This window comes from Telopea speciosissima, chromosome 6 (assembly GCF_018873765.1).
Source record: "Telopea speciosissima isolate NSW1024214 ecotype Mountain lineage chromosome 6, Tspe_v1, whole genome shotgun sequence".
Classification (NCBI taxonomy): Eukaryota; Viridiplantae; Streptophyta; class Magnoliopsida; order Proteales; family Proteaceae; genus Telopea; species Telopea speciosissima.
In genome coordinates, this window is record NC_057921.1 from 62,883,808 (window position 1) to 62,900,956 (window position 17,149).

The following is a 17,149-nucleotide window of genomic DNA, read 5'->3' on the forward strand; positions in this document are numbered from 1 at the left end:
TTCTTTTGAAGGGATAAAACAAAATTAGTTTTTGTATTGTTTAAATTAAATTTATCATTTGCTACTAGAAATTAACATTTCAAATCACAGAGAGGTCTGGAGAGAAGTTGGTGATCGCTTCAGTCACTTTGACTATTGCTCCAGTCAACATAAAAGTGAAAAATAATGGGTTATCAGTAGTTCTTATGTAATCCAGTATGCATTCTAGACACTAAATTAGAACTATTGTTTTGTCAACTTAACACATCCTCCTGAAAGTTAATGGCATACTATTTCTTCCTTATGTGTTGCAGTTTGCATTTCCTTTGCCATTGGTAGGCTAAACTGTACCTTTTTGTGTAGTTGCTTGTGTTGATCTTCAGATTTATTCTGTATTACAAGCTATAATCTTTCAGGTCTCATACTCCATTTTCCCCAGAAATTTGTTTACAAGGCTGAGTAGAAATTTTGGTCCTTGATCTTTTGCTCTAGGAAATTTAAAAAAAAAAAAAAAAAAAAAGTGGACAAAATGAGGAAGAAGTCCCTACACAAAATTGCTTAAAGACTACACATATTGACATTCAACAAGATTCTCACTGGATGGCTGATCAATCATCCAGAAGAAGAGAGCTTTCTATTCCCCCAGACTCCTTGCCAACAACCAGTTTACTTGAAAGTTGAAAATAACCCATATTATTAAATGTACTGTGAGTTTTTGAAAATTGAAATACACCTATTTATCTCTTGAGACTATTGGTTAGCCATTCTTTGATGCTGGAAGGTTGAACAACCGTTTAACCCTGTGGGTAAATGGGCCCAATTCGGCTGGGGAGTGCTAAAAAATTGTAGGTCTTACTAGTTCTTGTTTAAATCGATCCAGCAGTTCAATAGGTAACTGAATTTAATGGCAACTTTAGGACAAGGTTCCAAATTTTGGTTTTGACCAGATCCTGGCTAAAACCGAAATATACGGTCGAAATCTGTGAAATGGGCTCGAAATTTGGTCCATTTCACAAGTCAACTCAAAACGGCCATTTGGTGGCCAAGTGATGAAAATGTGTACTGAAACTTCTTGTAGGGTCTATTTAAGCATGTTTACACGTGTTTGAATCATTAGATTGGGAAAAAAACCCCCAAAATGGTAGTTTGGATTTGGACCCTAGGTTGATAGTATACACCGTAGACTACTGTATCCTTTCCCTTATATAGCCTATTGTACACATAATTTAGTCTTCTAATTGTGGCATTCAATAAAAATAATTGAGATTTGCAATAGGAATGATGAACCATAAATTTGGAAATTTGTACACACTTTTGACTGTTTCGATCGAAATTTTGACAGTTTTGGTCATTACACTGAAATTTCGACTGAAACCTTGTAAACCTGTCAAGTTGCTGGTGGTTTCATTTTGAACAAGGTTGAAACCGAGATAAACTGTTGAAATTTCGGTATTTTGACCTGTTAAGTAAGTTGCATACTGTTTTACCACAGGGGCATACTTGTCATACTCTTTTGGCTTAGTTCATCAAGTCATGTGCATGATACACATGTGTGGTACATTAAGTGAAACTGTGATAGTATACTTGTCTTTCAATAGTTTAGTTATAGTCCTGTTTTGAGTCAGTTTCTTTCATTATTTTAGTTTCCTAGCCAATTTAAGTTGCCTTAGTAGTTAGGGATTGGGTTAGGCTATAGTTGTCACGGCGTCTAGGCGACCCAAGGCGGTGGAGAGGGTCCAAAATCAAGGCGACACCAACTAGGTAACCAAGGCGCCCAAGTCGATCAAGGCACCTGGACGCATCGGCGACGCCTTGACAACTATGGGTCAGGCCTTTCCTTTTTAGTGTCTAAGTCTATTTTTTAGTCTTCTATATAAGTTTGTAAGGGAGGCCAACATTGTACACGAATTGAATTAATGAAATATTGGCTTGAGCCTTTGTGAAAATCCTGAGATAGGATGGGTGAGATGCCCAGGCTCAGATAGCCAACCTTTCCTTTCCCCATTCTTGTTCTCTACTCGATCTCCATTCTTCTTCTATTTTCTGTTTTGTTTTAAAACCTGCAACCAAGCCATCAGGTGTGTATTCTGGAGTTTGCATCAAGGTTTTGAGATCCAAGAGTCATTCAACACCATTGGTTCGATTGTTGCGGCTTCTCTTTATTCAGGAGATTATTTATTCTTGATTGTTGCTTCAATAGGTTACAAATTTGTGGGTTTTTATTTGTTACTTCAACCAAGGAAATTGTTTCCCCATTTGAGTTCCCATTGTTTTCTTGGTTCCCTCATATGATTTCTTATTTATTGGAGGGTTTTCTATTTGATCCTGCCTAGGATTAGACCTATTCAGGTTCTCTTCTCATTATTTTACATTGTTCTAGAGATTTGAAACTGTTACATGGTATCAGAGCTGTGAACAATCAATAGTTTTGTTCCATATTTTTGTTTTGAGAGTTCCATTAAAGCTTTCTTTCCTATGGTTCACCACTGTGCTGTTTGGTTTTGTATGAAGTCTAGTTAATGAAACATGAAAAACTAGGGTTTCTTATGCTGATGAAGATTAATACATTCTTGTATCTTCCATGAGCATGAAGGTCCTACACTATTGCTGCTATCGATTGTGCTGATCAGATAAGTAGATTGCCATATATTGATAGTTACTAATTCTGAAATGTTTAAGTTTCTATTCCTACACACCTATCATACTCTCCATCCAGCCATTGGATTGCCCTAATTTTTTGGCCATTAACCTACCAATACTGCCCTCTGTTCGACCTGAATTTTGGTCTCATTGGAGGCACAAATTTGCTGCTATGATTTTCTCCTATGGCTTGTTGGAATTATCTCTTGCGGTTGTTGTTTTTGTTGGCTGGTTGGCTCTCTCTAATTGCTGGTCATCCTTTTATTATCTGTGGTATATTCTTGTGACTGATCTAATGTTATTATATCCTATTGGTGTAGCTGCTGGTTGGCTGATTGGTGTTTACTGCATTGTTCTGAGATATTTGCTATTATCTCTTGAAAATTCTGTCATGCATAGATATTTGCTATTATCTCTTGAATAATTTTGGTCTCATTGTTCTGATCACCGTTATAAAGTTGAATGGTGCGAGTGGTGCTTCTAATTATTTACTATGGGCTTGGGCTGTCAAGGTATATATTAATGCTAAAGGCAAATCGGATTATTTGACTCCATCCTCACCTTCTCTAGATGATAAAATATATAAAGAATGGATACGAAAATAAACTCTGCTTTATAAATATGGGATAGTATGGAACCATCAGTAGCTGCCAATGTGACGTTCCACACTATTGCTAAAGGTGTCGGGCATGACTTCAGGGAGAGTTTCTCACAAGACAAGAATTTGTCACGTGTTTATGACTTGTATGAAAATATTTTTCTTTTAAGTAGAGTAGTAAATCAGTAGGAAAATATCATAGTGTCCTCAAGGACATGTGGGAAGAGCTAAATGTCTACCAAAGTACCAATATCTCTCTACTGGTTTTGACATGTTCAAATCTTAGCATACAGAGTTTCAAGTTGCCAAGTTTCTCTTTAGTATAGATCTTGAGTTTCATCCTATGAAAAGTCAGTTGCTTAAAAGAGAAAAGATGCCTTTGATGAATGAGGTTGTCTTTCACATTCAGCGGATTGTCTCTCCTTCCCTTTCCTAATCTGAATCCTCTTCTTCGACCAAGGATAGCTCTACATTAGTAGAAATAATCGTGGACGTGTCTCAGGTTATCCTGTTTGAGGCCAAGGTTAAGGTTCAAGGGGAGTGTTAAATTGTAAAGAATGTGCCGTGGGGGGCATATTTGGGGTTTGCCCCCTCCACCAACTCGGTTAGTGAGGGGGCAGATATGTAATTTTTCCTCTGAGATTTTATTATAAATAAAGTTCTTGGGCTGGTCACATTGATCACTCAATCATTACAGCATGAGAAAGGGCTATATCTGGATTGATAGCTGCTGCCCACCTTCCTGCGATTTGGAGTCTTCATCCTTTTTTGAAGATCTCTTCCTCTCTTGGAGATCCACATCTGCAATTTTAGACATCTATCACATTCTGCATCAGCTACAGAAGTTATCTGTTCTCTATCGATCTCAACTTTTTGGGTTTTTTTCTTTCAAAATCCTGCTTTATCGAGTTTGGGGCTGCCCTTTTCGGATGCTGCTGATTTTTTTAAGGAAGGCTGGTATACCCTAAAGGAACACTCGATCCTTTTTTTAGCCCTTTCTATTGGTTAAAATTGAAGATATTGGTTTTCCCCTTTTTTCAGAGTCGATTTTTCCAGAAATCGATCGGAGTTTTTTGGGGTAATTTTGGCTTCATCAATCTGCACCTCTTGCTGGTTCTTGTTTTATTGGCACTATGTCTGACATCACTACAACCACATCTGGAACTGAAGGACAGACTCGCAATGAGTACCTTCACTTTGCTGCCTCAATCAAACTCGATGGTACCAACTACCTACTGTGGTCTAGGTCTACATACTTGACTATTGCTGGTCACGGTCTTACGGGACACATTCTTGGGACTACTGTGAAACCATCTGAAGAAGGGCTTGCTCTAGATCGATGGATCTCCAATGATTCTCTGGTAATGTCTTTTCTTTTGAATTCCATACAACTTGATCTTACTAGTGGATACTTATTGTTAAATACTGCCACTCAAATATGGACAATTGCAAAAGAAACCTACGGACAAGTGGGAAATGATGCTCAAGTGTAGGAACTCCGAAAAAAGGGTCATGACACCACCCAAAAAGAACTGTCCAACTCTCAGAACTATGCTGTCCTCCGTAGCCTGTGGCAACAATTGGATCATTACACTGACTACCAGTCTACTAGTGCACTTGATATTGCCACTTATGGCGAGCACGTTGATAAGATCAGAGTGTATGACTTTTTGGCTGGGTTGAATGTTGAATACGATCAGATTCGTGTTCAAGTGCTTAGTAGATCACCTTTTCCCATCCTGGAGCAGGCCTATGCCTTGGTACATATTGAAGAGACTCGTCGGGCTGCCATGCTCCAAGTACTCACTATTGATCAATTTGTATTACAGACTGCTTCCAGCCCTACTCCTGTTACTGATGGATCTTCTCGCACTAATGCTTCATCTAAGGAGCCAGTTAAGTGTGAGCATTACAACAAACCTTATCACACCAAGACTACATGCTGGATACTCCATGGGAAACCTGCAGATTTTGAGGCCAAACGTGCTGCCCGTGGTAAATCCAAGACAAAGGCTAATTATACTGAGACAGTCACCATAACACCCACTACTGAAACTGGTTTCTCCCAGGAAGAACTTCAAGCCTTCCGTCGAATGTTGAAGGGCTCATTTGCTGCCGCTATATCTTCCACTCCTGCTACAACAGCCCCTACTTCTTCAGGTTCCCATTTTGCTCACTCAGGTATTCCTTTCGGTGGTCATTGTGCATTGGTTGTATCCAGCCCTTGGATTATCAACTCCGGTGCCACTGATCATATGACAGGATATTCAAGTCTTTTTCATAAATACTATAAATACTCTCCTTCTTCAGGCAAGTACAAAGTTCGAGTAGCAAATGGTTCTCTTTCTTCTGTATCTAGAAAGGGTTCCATATGCTGCTCTCCATCCCTTCCCTTATCCTCTGTTTTACACATTCCTAATTTTACTACTAATCTTCTTTCAATTAGTAGCTTAACTAGAGATTTGAATTGCAAAGTAACCTTCTTTCCGTCCCCTTGGAATTTTCAAGATCTAGTGACAGGGAAGACGATTGGATGTGGTAAGGTGCATGGTGGTCTTTACTTGCTTGACGATGGTTCTCCTACTACACTAGCAACATTACCCTCTCCAGTACATCAGCTCTATTCGGCTTCTTCAGATCTCCATCACTGGCACTGTCGACTTGGTCATCCACCTTTGGGAACTTTGTCCCGTGTTTTTCCTAAGTTAGTCTAGCAATGTAATAAAGACGAGTTTTTTTTATGAGGCATGTGTTTTGGCCAAATAGACTCAGTCTACTTATTTACCAGTTAATAAAAGAAGTATTTTTGTTTTTCATTTGGTGAATATTGATTTATGGGGTCCTTCTCGTCGAGCATCCATTTTTGGTCATCGGTGGTTTGTGACCTTTATAGACTATCACTCTCGAACTACATGGGTCTACATGGTGCAACATAAGAGTGAAGTGTTCCGGTGCTTTCAGCTGTTTCATACATGGTTTAGACCCAGTATCAAGCTACCGTTAAAATTCTTCAGAGTGATAACGACACAGAATACATAGAGGGTTAGTTCCAAAAGTATTTTGCTGATCATGGGATAGTTCACCAAACAAGTTGTGTAGATATCCCTACTCAAAATGGGGTTGCCGAATGGAAGAATCGCCATTTATAGGAAGTTGCTCGTGCGCTCATGTTTGCACGTCATGTTCCTTCTCAATATTGGAGCTATGCTGTCCTTACCGTTGCCTACCTCATAAATCGTATGCCTACTCGCCTTTTGGATGCCCGTGCTCCTATTGAAGTCTTACTGTGATACTCATCTTGTATTGTTCCTCTCAAAATTTTTGGCTGTGTTTGCTATGTTTGGGACCCCATTCTCCTGGTAAATTGGAGTCTCGTGGTTTGCGTTGCATTTTCTTGGGCTATTCTCCTACCCATAAAGGATACAAGTGCTATTACCTTCCTACTCGTATTACCATAGTGAGTATGAATGTTGTATTTCATGAGGCTGTTTCCTACTATTCTCCGTTACCTCTCTTCAGAGGGAGAGCAATAGTGAAGATGTGTTGGTTCTTGGTACTCTGTTCGATCTCTTGATAGTGCTGCTGTTCCTATTCCTGATAAAGATGTTTCTCAAGGGGAGAATGGTGAAGATATTGCATTTTCAATTCAGGGAGAGCGTACTCCACGTGTTCAGAAAAAAATTGATGATCTAAATCTTCAAACCTATCAAAGGAGTCATGCCAGAAACAAGCAAGTTGAGACTACCACCACTCCAGCATCTGTACCTATTCAATTGGAGTCCCTTGAACCATAATCGACTTCTCTGGTAATATCTCTTCCCCTGAGTTACCTATTGCTCTTCGTAAAGGTGCCAAGACTTGCACCCAACATCCTATATCTCATGTTGTTTCATATGATTCATTATCTCCTTCTTATCACACCTTTGTTTCCTCGCTTTCCTCTGTTTGCATTCCACAAAATTGGCAGGAGGCTATTGCAGATACAAAGTGGAAAGCAATTATGGTAGAAGAAATGAAGGCTTTGAGGAAAAATAATACATGGGAGCTTGTGAATCTTCCTCTAGGGAAGAAACCGGTTGGATGTAAGTGAGTCTTTGTGGTCAAACAGAAGGTTAATGGTAGTGTGGACAAGTACAAGGCAAGGCTGGTTGCTAAAGGGTTCATGTAGACATATGGAATCAACTACATGGAGACTTTTGCTCCAGTGGCAAAGCTTAATACTGTGCGGGTCTTGTTATCATGTGCTGTAAATCTGGGAGGGGATCTTCAACATCTTGATATGAAGAATGCTTTCCTTCATGGAGAGCTTGATGAGGAGGTGTACATGGATGATCCTCCTGGTTTATTGACCGATACAACCAGTGGCAAAGTCTGTAAGCTAAAGCGTGCGTTATATGGACTGAAACAGTCGCCTTGAGCTTGGTTTGATAGATTTCACAAGGACATGACCTCTGTAGGATTCAAACAGAGCAATGCTAATCACACATTGTTCATCAAGCGGACTGGTGACAAGGTTACTATTCTCATCATATATGTTGACAACATTGTGGTCACTAGAATTGACAGTAGTGAGATTATTTGTCTCAAGGATTTTCTCGGACGAGAATTTGAAATAAAAGATCTGGGAAAGCTAAGGTATTTTCTTGGGATTGAGGTTGCCCGATCATCCAAAGGCATATTTCTTTCCCAAAGAAAATACATCCTAGATCTCCTATTAGAAATAGGATTATTGGGCTGTCATCCTAGTGACACACCTTTGGAGGCTAATACCCGGCTTAAGGAATGTGATGGTGAACCAATTGATAAGGGCCGTTATCAACGGCTAGTAGGAAAGCTATTTATCTCTCTCATACGCAACTTGACATTGCCTTTGCAGTGAGCTTGGTAAGTTAGTTTATGCATGATCCCTATTACATCCATATGGATGTTGTCCTTTGTATTCTCTGCTACTTGAAGTCAGCACCAGTAAAGAGAATACTTTTATCTCCTCATGTTTCAGGTTGAAGCCTTCATCGATGCTGATTGGGCTGGTTTCCCAGATCGGAAGTCTATTACAGGGTATTGCACCTTCGTTGGTGGCAATCTAATCACATGGTGCAACAAGAAACAAAATGTTGTGGCTAGATCAAGTGTTGAGGCAGAGTTCCGTGCAATGGCCTAAAGAATTTGTGAGCTGTTATGGCTTCGAAGGATACTCTAAGACCTTGGTGTACCTACTCTTCTTCCAATGATGTTATATTGTGACAATAAAACTGCAATCAACATTGCCCATAACCCATTACAGCATGACCGCACCAAGCATGTGAAGATTGACCGACACTTCATCAAGGAGAAGCTTGAAAGTGGATTGGTTTGTGTACCCTTTGTGAAGTTTGGTGATCAACAGGCTGATGTATTCACTAAGGGGTTGGGAGGAAAAATTTTTCATCCTTTTTTGTTCAAGTTGGGCATGCCTGATATCTATGCTCCAACTTAAGGGGGAGTGTTAAATTGTAAAGAATGTGCCATGGGGGGCATATTTGGGTTTCTCCCCCTCCACCGACTCTAACTAGTAGAGTCGGTTAGTGAGGGGGCAGATATATAATTTTTCCTCTGAGATTTTATTATAAATAAAGTTCTTGGGCTGGTCACATTGAACACTCAAGCATTACAACATTAGATTTGTTCTGCTAACAGGGAGGGAGAGGATGAAGTGCTATAGGTCGAGGAGGACAACAACCTAATCAATCCTTACGCTAGTGTTCTCATTATGGCAAAAGCCCAATCACACTGTTGATGAGTGTTGGGCAAAGTATGGTAAACCTGAGTAGACGTAATAATTGACCAATTCAGTAATGATTGATGGGTGTTTTGATGTGGTGTCCTCTAATGACACCAACTCTGCCTCTACATCTGGAGCTGGTCCATTAGGCTCTGTGTCTCGACATGACTATAACTAGCTACTTAAACATCTTCAACAACTCGAGTCTTCCACTTCTTCATCCATTGCCACATTAGCCCACATAGGTACTACTGCACTTCTTGTCTCTCTCCTACTAGTCCAATTATTGACTTTGGTCCATCCAATCATATACCGATAAGTCTAATGTGTTTTCTTCTTTCCATGTCATCCACCCCGGGTTGTACTTGCTAATAGATCCTCTACTCACGTTTCCAATCATGATATTGTTTAATGTTTATCCTACTTCATCATTGTCATTGTCTGTTCTTTTTGTATATCAATTGTCCTTGAATCTTTTATCTGTGAGTCAAAGTACTAGGTCTCAAATTTCTTTTTTTATCCTTGTGTCTTCCAGGATCTTCAAACATGGAAGAAGATTGGTGGAAGGCATGAGAATGGGGTCTTGTATTATCTAAATGGTGATTATTTTTCTACTGCTGCGTCTGGTGCCTTTGGTGGTGGTTCCTCCTTGTATTGGCATATTGATTAAGGCATTTTTCGCTCTCCAAGCTTCAACAAATGGTTTTGGTTTGCAAATCTGTCTCTCGTATAGAATGTGAAGCTTGTGAGCTTTGCAAAATCATCATACTTTCTTTCATATAAGGGATGTTTTAGGAGCTCGAATAATGCTTTAGAATATACCTGTCCCCCCCTCCCTTTCTCCCTCCCCCTTTTTGGAGGACCAAATCCACTCCCAACCACCTCCTCAGGTCCCTCCAATCTATCCCCTCTGACTTTGAGATTCTTAAGGCTGTTCGGTCCCACAAGGCTAACAAAGCCCCTGGTCTTGATGGGTTCAGTATGGGGTTCTTCTTCTCCTATTGGGACATCATCGGTGGCGACCTCACCCTTGCCATCAGAAGCTTCTTCTTCAACCCAAACCAAATCCAAAGCATCAATCACACCTTCCTTTGCCTCATCCCTAAGAAAGCAGGTGCCTCCTCCATGGCTGACTTCCGGCCCATCTCCCTCTGCAATCTCCTCTATAAATTCATAGTTAAAATTCTGGCCAACCGTCTTCAACTTGTTGTTGACTCCCTCGTTAGTGCTAACCAATTGGCCTTAATTGTTGTGCGCAACATTGCCGACAACATTATTCTGTGCCAGGAAATTGTTCGAGGCTTTGACCGCAAGTCCCACTCTCCCTCCGCTCTGTTGAAAATCGATATCCACAAAGCCTTCGACTCCATCCGATTGGACTTCATTTTCCACGTCCTCTTGAAGATGTCCTTCCCCCTGTTTTCGATCATTGTATCCTTTCTTGTATTTCTACCCCCGTTTCTCGATGCTTATTAATGGCAGCCTAGCCGGTTACTTTTCATTCTCCGCTGGTATCTGCCAGGGTTGTCCCCTTTCCCCCTTCCTCTTTTGTTTATTCGTCGAGGTTCTTTCCTCCAGGCTCCAGTCTAAAACGGACCTCCACCTTGTATCCCCCATCCCCAGCTGTAAACCTACCAATCTGACCCACCTTGCCTTCGCTGATGACCTCATGATATCCTCCAAGGCTGAATCCCTCTCCATTGAATCCATCACGTCCTCCCTCTACCTTTTCCTAAACCTTTCCGGCCTTCACATTAACCTCGTAAAGTCCCGCATTTTCCTTGTCGGAGTTCTAGACTCTACCAAAACCCTCCTAACTAGCCTCACTGGATTCACCCTTGGCTTGTTGCCTGTCAAGTACCTTGGCCTCCCCCTCATCCCTACTAGACTAACTGCCCCCCACTGTTCTCCCATTTTAGGCCTCTATAAATGGCTCCAGTTCTGGAAAGCCAGACTGCTCTCTTATGAAGGTCGCCTGGAGCTCATCAGATCAGTGCTACAATCTTTCTACATCTACTGGTGTGGGGTATTTGGGCTTCCAAAGGCTATCATTAATGCAGCAGAGTCTATTATGTGCGCCTTCCTTTGGAAAGGAGTGGATTCTGTCAGATTTCTCCATCCTAAGAATTGGTCTTCCAATTGCCTCCCCAAATCTGAAGGGGGTCTTGGTCTTTAGACGGATTAAAGATGTCAATCTTGCTGGCAAGGAGTGGATTCCTTGATGTAGGTTGCTTCAGATTCCGTGGCTCTTGGGTTGGATGAAGTATTTAAACTTATTACTGATAGTAAAAATTTACCCATCGTTTTGAAAAGGAGCTAAAGGTAAGAAACTCTACATCTGTATGCCAGTTGTATTTTTTCTTAATTATTTTTCTTTCTAATGGCCTTGTTCTTCTTGGTAGGTGTAGTTATTAAGAGCTCAAAGCCTACTTTATTGCATTTGTCGAAAGCCCTATGATCAGAGAGCGATGATTGCTTGTGATCAATGTGATGAGTGGTATCACTTTGATTGCATGACAAGTGTGTGGGCCACCACCAAAAACCTGTCTGCCCTGCATGTAAGCCACTGACGAAAGAGTTACTGCCTAATAAATTCGAGAGGTAAGAACAGTTAAAGATGCAGCTTACAACTTTCTTACTTTGATGCAGTGATTTCCTTATCAGTTCAGTCTATGATATATGAGGGTTTACTATAATTTATATTCTGTTTTCAGTATATTTAAAATCAATATCAAGCCTTGCTGATTGGCCTGGAACTCAGAAGAGTAACTGAGGTAAGCGGACTTTCATTATTGAGTTCAGACTCCCATCTTATCATATGAAAAAATCGACCCGGCATTATTAAATCAAAGACCTTTTTTAACATCATGACTAATAGAGGTACATTTGGGTGGAGACTATGCCATGGTACCAACAATGGTAGATCATGACAACAAACAACTGAGGCCATTCCATCTGCATGTTATTGCATTAGTGCTACCGATATCTATTTCTTATCTAATAAGTTTATCTCTGCCTTCACTGTTGAAAAATGCTTCTTTTGGGGGCAGCTCTTGGTTCATAATCCAGGCAATAAACGAATAAGGGATTCAATCTGGAGGACAGCACCTGCCCAAGGCGTTGAGATCAAGAAATGAAAACTCTTCCATTACTTTTGGGAAAGGATAACGTTGGCCTGAAGGACCATCCAACAGTGACCTAAGGATTTTGCTGAGACAGATCCAACAGGAAAAAAACAAGTTACTCATAAGATTAACACTTCAAGAAAGGAGGCACTGTTTCTGTTACTGCCTGAGTTAAATATATGATTCTATATATTCTTTACTCCATTTTGTAATCTTGTTTCTCCACTTTTTCTAGAGGCAACTGTCCTATATTTTTGTGCTGTAGCTTCCATGAAATTATTATTCACCAGCACAAATTTTTTGGCCTCAATCATGATTATAATTCTGGTGAGCACATGTGGTTGGTTGGAGTGGACCCCTATGCTTTTTGGATATGTCGGTGGTCGTAGTAGATCTTTTATTCTATATTCCCAGGAAGTGATATCCGATTCTAGCATGATCAATTGGTGTTTAGTAATATATTAGGAATGGCAGATTAATGTCATCTCGAATCATATTGTATATTTTTGCATGTTGTCTGTTGTTGTTGCATGGTGGAATAGGAAAAGACTTTAGTTTTAGTATTTCTGCATGGTTTGATATCTCCTGCTTTTGTGGTTGATATTTGTTTTCTAGGTCTTGAACTTTTAAACGATTTTTGTTTTTTTATGTTTTTAACAGATCAAGCAGCAGCAATGATACGGAACCTGGCCACCACCTTCTCTTCTTCCTTGTTATGCCTTTGGTCTATTATCACAGTGAACAGTGAAGGTATGATACAGATGGTTTGTGGTGCTGCTAAAGTCCACCAAATGTCACAACTACTTTGCAGGACTTTCATGAGAGCTGAAGAATAATACCTAATAAAGGGTCCTAAATTGAACTTTGACACCGTAGGTACATACAAGATGGCTGCTGTTTAAGGGGATGATGAGTTCCTAAACTCGTTTACCCTGCAAAAGCAAACAACCTTGTGTCTTCTGCAGGGTATGTGTACAGGAGTACTGGACTATGTTGTGCATGTAGTCTTGTAAACTACCCCCTGTAAGAACATGTGCTTGGTGTCTCTGAATGTTCTAAATAAGGTTGTTGGTTCTTTTTGGTAAGGCTTCAATCATCCACGAGAAAGCAGTGGGGAAAATAGAAAAGGAATAGACTGATGATTAGAGCATTCAATGGACGAGATGTGTCAGTGAGACAGGTCCCAAAAATAATTAAAGTTGATGCTGAGGTATATATATTATGAGTTTGCGTTCTCTGTGGGGGGAGTGTGGTCCCTGTGCGGGGGCCAATGAAAGCACACACGTTGGCATTATGGGGGTGGGATTTCTACTTTTCATGGAGGGCGAGGCAGTCATTTTGCCCCCATGTCTAGGCGTTGGCAATACACTCTTTCACGGATAATTTTTCTCCATTTATTATATTGGACAAGAGTTCTGTGGGGTAGCGTGGTCCCTACGTGTGAGGCCAGTTTGAGCGTGTGCAAAGGCATCGATAGGGCGGTCATTGCCATCTTTTGTAGGGGGGGGGGGGGTGTCAGTCATTTCACCCCCCTCTATGTCTATGCGTAGGGTGCACACTCCCCCACAGAAAATTCTCTTATATTATAACATGGGAAGAACTGCATAGCAGACATTAGCGCCTCTTTTTGTTTAGCTAGCGACGTTAAGCAGCTAGACAAGGAATACATGTGCACCCCTACGCTTAGACACAAGGCTGTGCGAAATGATCGTCATACCCCCATTGAAAGGCAGAAATCCTTCGGGATACGGTGGTCATTTTGTGTGGCCTTGGTTTGCCTACATCCCCTACTCATTTACGCTGAAATTGTACTAATGAGATGCTTGTTTGGTCCTATATCACATGGACTAACCCATGTGTTGCCATGTTGCAAAGAGTGAAGCATCATACTTCACTAGGCATTGTGATGGGAAGAAAAGCCTTGAAAAAAATACAATGCGAAGGGGGGTAGGCTATATCTTGATAATTGGTGTATGCCAATGTTCACAGTGTTTCCCAGGGTAGATGAGTATAATCAGATTACACCTGAAGTCGGTGGGTTGAATTCTAATACCTCCTAGACATGAAATGTGCATGAATAAAAAAAAAATGTCCATAAACGAGTAGTATACTAAAAACTCTCTTTAGTTTGGAACTTTGAACTATAATAGAAAGTGAGCGGTCAGGAATTCTAAATGTGTGGTTGAGATTCTATTAAATTTTACTTATAAAAGTTAACCATTAAGAAGAGGGTGTCCAAGTCCTTATAAATATATATATCTAATGTGAGATCTTTTATTCATTTATTTTGTGTGAAAATTGAGATTTTTTTCCAGTGGATTTTCTCCGACATTGGAGGTACATCGAAATTGTCATACTCTGATACCACTTCTTGGGCTTCAATTAGAGTTAGCTATTAATAAAAAAAAATGCCCTAATCGTTATAAACTTTCACATCAGACTACTCATATCTTATATGGAATCTCTGTTTTCTTATAAAACCCTAAAACTAGTGGAGAGAGAAAGAAATCGCCAAAAGCTAATTTGATATTTTGCATATTTTGAATGGTTGTTTCTAACTATTGCAATTTGTTGTGGGGGAGAAAAAGATAGGAATTGAAGTTGACAACCTAGTAAAAGCAGAGGTGAGAGAACCATTTCCAGATTTGGTGTGTACAACGGAGATGGTGTAGAGTGGTCCTACTTGTGCTGAATTGAGGGGGCAGAACGATATAAGCACATCTCATAGTGATAACGCATGCCCCTTATGTGGGGCTTAACCTGTCTAAAATCTTTTCAATTTCGTATTGACCTCATTCTCACCAATTCACATGATCATGTCTTTATGTTTCATGTTTGTGTTTGTATTGTATTGGAGGGGTTATTCGGTTCAGTTCAAAATATAAAACAAAAAAAAAATAAAATTGAAATTGAATCAAATCAGAAAATTAAAAAAAAAAAGTTCAAATCAATTCAGTTTGGTTCAGTTTTTTTGAATCCAATTTTAGGTGTTTTGAGTTGATTTTTTTTTATATCTTCACCAACAAAAAACGTCTTTATTTATTAAGGTCATAATCCTTCAAATTTTCCATCTATCCAAACATTAAAGAAGTGTGGGTGAATAAATGAGAAATTGTGGTTTATATACGTTAGACGTGATTCTTCCTCGCACGTCTATTATTTCCTATTAATGGAGGAACCATGGGGGCACCATCCAAATCATTCGAGACATTTCATTCGTGACATGATTGTGGAGCCACTTCCCAGTGCCCTTTATTTTCTTTTTCTCATTTTAACTTTTGTTCCATTATGATCTTATATGTTCCCTTCTCTTTTTTCTCCTTTATTAATTCATTCTTTCTACCAAAAAAAAAATCATTCTTATTATTTATTTTCGTATCTTTTTTTTGGGGGGTGGGGTTTGAATAGGCATATCCAAGTGGGTGATAAGCAAACAACCTTTAGCTCGGTTAGTCAGGAGGTCAAGGGATCGATTCTCCTAGATTGCATATGTGCTATTAAGGCACCCCTCTCCCCCCCCCCCCCCCTTCTCTTGGTAGTTGTAGGATTCTATTGGCTTGTCTTAGCCTTCTCTTTTAACTTAGAGTAGATTATATGAACAACGACATGATTATAACCCTATTTGCAATTGATGGTGAAGTAGATCTCATCTCATCGTAAACGTAGGCAATTTTACTAAACCACATAAAACCTTATGTACATTATGTGATTGATATTTGTGAATTCCATTATTTTCTTTATCGTTTTAGATTCTCATTTTCTACAAATTTCACATTGAGTCACTTGCCAAACTTCAACCAAGAGACAAGAATTTTATCCACCCCCCCAAAAAAAAAAAACCCTGCATATTGAGTTCAAGGTGGATTTTGCTACAGTAAAATGTCAATTTTTGTGTGAACTCTAAACTCAATTTTTAACCTCTTCTAGTGCCTGCTACGAGCTCAAATTCAACTAAGTGTGGGTATAATACCACTTGGACCCACCCAAAATTTGTCCGGTTTCATGTTGGTAATGGGTCAAATCGAAACCAAATCGTTTAAGTCAAATTTTGGTTAAGATTTCGGTCTAGTTCGGTTTGGTCTTTGTTAGGTTTCCTTAACGGGATCTTATTGGACTATATATATATATTTTGGATAAGAAATCTTATTGGACTATTACTGGTTTGGTTTTGTTTTTTCATTTATATACATTAAAAAATAATAAAAATAATGATAATTTTAATCATTTAAACGATTGTTTATCAGTTTATCTCGGGTTGATTCGGTTTCCAAATTTTGTTAGTTGGACCTGCATGATAACACTTCTGTTTCTAGGCCATGTTTCTATTACAAAAATAACTTTTTGTATTTCTATGATTGGGCCGAATTTCTTGACAAAAAAAAACATGTTTGACACGCATGGTAAATTTTTTTTCTAGACCAGAAAAGAAAGAAATGTGTTTGTTATGTGCTATAACTTTTGTTTCTAAAACTTTGATAAATTTTCCCAAAATTTTGGTAGAGTTGGTGGTGGCAGCGGTGGTGTTATAGTGGTGGTAGAGGTGGCGATGGCAGTGGTAGTGGTGGTGTGTTCAGTAATGGTGGAGGAGGAGGTGGTGACAGTGGCGATGGTGGAGGAGGAGGTAGTGGCGGTGGTGGAGGTAGCAATGGTAGAGGAGGTGGTAGTGCGGTGGTGGTGGCGATGGTGGCAGAGGTGGTGGCGGCGGCGACAATGGAGGTGGTGGCCATTGCAATGGAGTTTTGCAGAGATGAGAGTTGTGGAGATAGGTCGAACACCCCCACCCCCTTATTTCTCTGTTTTATTTTTGGAATAGAGAAGTTCCAAAGAACAAAAAAATGAACTGGTATTAACAAACATGTGACCTCTTGATAACCTTACGGGTGTTTCTGTTCTGGTTATGTGCTGAGAAACAGCAAAACAGTTTTTTCATTTTCTGCGCTGAGAAACCGTTTTTGACCCGCTTGGTAAACCTGTTCTTGGAAACAAGCAAAACCCTTTTTTTTTTTAAAAATAAAAAAATTAACAAAATGATATGTTTGGCACACT